The following is a 4,175-nucleotide window of genomic DNA, read 5'->3' as shown; positions in this document are numbered from 1 at the left end:
CTTTTGTTGGTGTGCTGTTGTTTTTTTAACACTACAGAGCCTTGCAAAAGTTTTGGCCCCACAGAAATGTTTGGACAGATTACCACATTACAGGCTTCAAACTTTAAGCTGAAAATATTTTTTAAGATTCAACAACACGTGAGTCACATTTGTGAAAAGAAACCAAATATATGGAACATTTTTTGTTCCGCTAACAATTTTTTTTTTTTTTTTAAAGTAGGCATTGCAAATATACTGCCCCCCTTTGAGTTAATATTCTTTGTACAACCTTTTGCTGTGATCACAGCCACAAGAACTTTTGGGTAACACTCTTGAAAACAGAAAAATTTGCTCATTCTTCTTACAAAGCTGCTCAAGTTCCTTAAGGTTAGATGGTGATGTTTATGTGCCACATCTTTCAGATCTTTCTACAAATGTTCTATAGGATTGAGGTCTGGACTTTGGCTTGGCCATTCTAACGCCTTTATTTTCTTAATTTTAATCCATTACATTGTATATTTTGCATTATGTTTAGGGTCATTATGTTGGAAGGTGAACATGCGCCCAATTCTTGGGTGTCTAGCAGATACCAACAGATTTTGGTTCTATCCATCTTCCCACCCAATCCCTGCTGAAGAAAAGCAACCCCGAAGGATGATCCTGCCACCACCATGGTTGACAGTGGGGATGGTGTTTTCATAGTGATGTGCAGTGTTACTCTTACGCCAAACGCTTTGCATTCAGCCCAAAAAATTAAATTTTGGTCTCATCTTACCAGAGAACCTTGTTCCACATGATATTAGTGTCTACCATAAGGGCTTCTTGCAAATGCTAAATGGGCTTTTTTATGGTATTCTTTTAGATAACGCTTTCTTCTTTCCACTCTTCTAATAAAGGGTAAATTTTGGAAGATTACGATTTATAGTTGTTTTATGCATTGATTGTCCCACCTCAGCTGTATATGCCAGCAGGTTATCCAATGTGATCACGGGCCTCTTGGTTTTGATTTTTTTTAATACCTTTGCTAGGCACTGTATTTGTTTTTAATGAGCGATGCCTTAAGGCAAATAGGAAAAGCGGGGGCATCAGCTTTTGCATGGCACTGGTGGCAGAAAGGCAGCTGCAGGCCCTGGAGCCATGCTGGTGGAGCGCAAGAGGACTGGGTGTGATGTCACCTCCTACTGGGGTGATTCTTTAGGTACACCGCGGCGTCCAATGTGAAAAGTTCACTATTTTTTTTTTTATGATTCTTAATGATTTTTGTGACATTTTTTTGTACCCAGACCCGCGGGTATTACAGCCTGACCCAGCCCGAACCCGAACAATTAACTTGGTTTGCAGAGCCACACCCAAAGCAAACCTAAAATTTGACATTTTATTTGTGAGCACTCAAGATGAAAAGAGGTGATTATAGTAACAAATGAAAGCCTGTTTTTTTTTAACAAAATCTCAAGTTTAATAAGACTATAAATATTTTATCTTTTTTTATTTCTGTGTTAGCAGAGGTTACATTAACTGATAACTTTTTTAAGAGTTGAGGGGAAAATTTGAAGGCGGTCTGTTTTCTTGAGAATGTAGTGCGGCATTTTAAAAGTTTTTTCAGTTTTGTATCCACACTTTTTTTAGTATAGATTTTTATAAGGATATTTATTAAAAAAGAAAAACGTCTGTGAGAAAATTGCCTGGCCCGACCCGAACGTAATGATTGACATTTTAGGCCCATTTTGAACTTCATTTTTTCGTCAATAATGGTTTCAGATCAAGGTGCAAGCTGTTCTTTTGCAAAAATGTCAAACTACTGCAAACTAAGTCCCTTCAGCGCCGTGGGCCCCATGTGACAGAGAAGGAATCGTCCTCTGTGCAGAGTTCTGCATACTCCTACCGCTCACCCAAACAAAATGCTTTGTAAAATTGGCTGGCTTTTTTGGGGGGAGTTTAGAGTGTGTTCTGTGGGTTTTCATCATAAAGTGTCTCAACAGTAAACATATTGAGCTTCCAAAGGATTCCTTAGTGACATACAGCCAAAACAGGGTCTTTTGGTGTGACAGTGTAGTGGAAACTACCATTCATACACTGGATTTAAGAAATTTCATTACCAGCGCTACATTGGCAAATCAGAATTGGACCAACACAGCTCAAATTTGCTTCAGCAGATTTATCTCCGAGCCATGTGTACTCGTGAAAAGATCATATACGGTGCGGTTTAAAATGATAGCGGTGCTATGTGACTAACCAGAATATCTCAGGTTTTTGCATATTTTTTATTGTTACATGCCGAACAAGTTACTAGTAGGTGCAGTAGATTCTCAGAAAAACAAACAAGGCCAAGCATTCATGATAAGTTGTGCAATTGGGCAAATAGTTCAAAGGGGTGTGTTCAAAACAATAGCAGTGTCTGCTGTTGACTGTACAAACTCAAAACTGTTTTGTATTTCCAACAAGAAAAAGGTAGGCAATACTAATATTGCATGACCACTGTCTTTTATAACTGCTTCACATCTGTGTGGCATAGAGTCAACCAACTTGTGGCTTCTTTCAGTTGTTCCTTCACTCCATGATTGCTTATCAACATTCAACAATTTATTTACATTCCTCAGTTTTGCTTCACAAACAGCATTTTGATATCACCCCACAAGTTCTCGATTGGTTTGAGATCTAGGGATTGGGCTGGCCACTCCATGACATTATTTTATTAGTTTGGTACCAAGACTTTGCTCATCTACTGGTGTTTGGGGATCATTGTCATGTTAAAACACCCATTTCAAGAGCATTTACTCTTCAGCATAAGGCAACATAACCTCTTCAAGTATCTTAACATACACAAATTAAACCATGATCCCTGGTTTGTGATAAATGGGCCCAACACCAGAGTAGGAGAAGTATGCCCAGGCCATGATACTTGCACCACAATGCTTTACTGTCTTCTATTTGTATTGAGGTTTGAATTCAGAGTTTAGGTCCCACACGCCGTCTGTGGCCCCTGGACCCAAAAAGGACAATTTTTCCGTCATCGGTCCACAAAATTTTCCTCATTTTATCTTTATTCCAGTTGATGTGTTCTTTGGCAAATTTTCTTCTTTTTTTTTAACTGAGGGACTTTGAGTGGGATTCCCGAAAACAAATATGCTTCCAACCCTCACAGCACTTACAGGTAACTGCAGCCTGTTTCATTGTCCTGGAACTAATCATTGGCGGGGCCTTTGCCATTCTGGTTATTCTTCGGTCCAATTTAAGAGTTGTCTTTCACTTTCTTCCACATGTGTCTGTTTTTTCTTCCTATTTTAAGTAATTGAAGATAATTTTAGCTGAACAGCCAACACCTTTTTTCACCTTTATAGGTTCTTCCCTCTACAAATCAACGTTTTAATCAAAGAACGCTTTTCTATGAAGCAGTGTCTTGAATGACACGATTTCCTCAAATGCATGTTCAACCTGCGCTGGCTTCATCATCCTTAAATAGGCACCACCAGATTCACACCTGTATTTTTTTTCTTCCTCTAAACGGATGAACCGAGAGATTGCCACACCCTTTTGAACCATTTGCCCAAGTGCAAAGCCTTTTGAACGTGCCCATTGTGAATTCTGGATCTTGTTTGTTTTCTGAGAATCTACTGCAAATTTTAGAACAAGTATATTTGAGTTTACGTAAGATAAAACAGTGTATAAAATAGTATATAACTTCACTGGTCATTCTGGAAGGGGGATGACCTCATGTGCGGTCCCTTTTCAAGGTTTCTTCATTTTCCTCATGTTGAGGTTTTTGAGTTTTTCCTTGCCCTCATGTAGGTTTTAGATCAGGTGTAATAATCTGTGGTCTGTGCAGCCCTTTGAGACTGTGATGAAGGGCTCTACAAATAAACATGACTTGACACTGTATGTCCCGCGAGCCATACGTTCCAAACCCCGCATTAATCCTATAAAACCCAACCCTAAACCTCTGAAGAATATTTTGACAAAAACACACATAATAGCCCGATAACAAAACGATGAAACCTTTTTGGGAAAGGTCAAGCAGATTATTTACTCATTTCAATTTGTCTAGCCGACTCAGTTGTGTTTTTAGAGGCCACTCAAATCTCAAAAGGGCCGTTCAAACACTCGGCATGACCTTCGTCATAAAAAAAACGCGCCGTTACATCTCAACAACACAGATCAAGAGAAATGTCTCAATTAAACCCAGCGGGGGGGAGCTAGAA

This window comes from Urocampus carinirostris, chromosome 18 (genome assembly GCF_059441175.1).
Source record: "Urocampus carinirostris isolate Australia breed hairy pipefish chromosome 18, RoL_Ucar_1.0, whole genome shotgun sequence".
Lineage (NCBI taxonomy): Eukaryota > Metazoa > Chordata > Actinopteri > Syngnathiformes > Syngnathidae > Urocampus > Urocampus carinirostris.
This window is presented reverse-complemented; position numbering follows the sequence as displayed.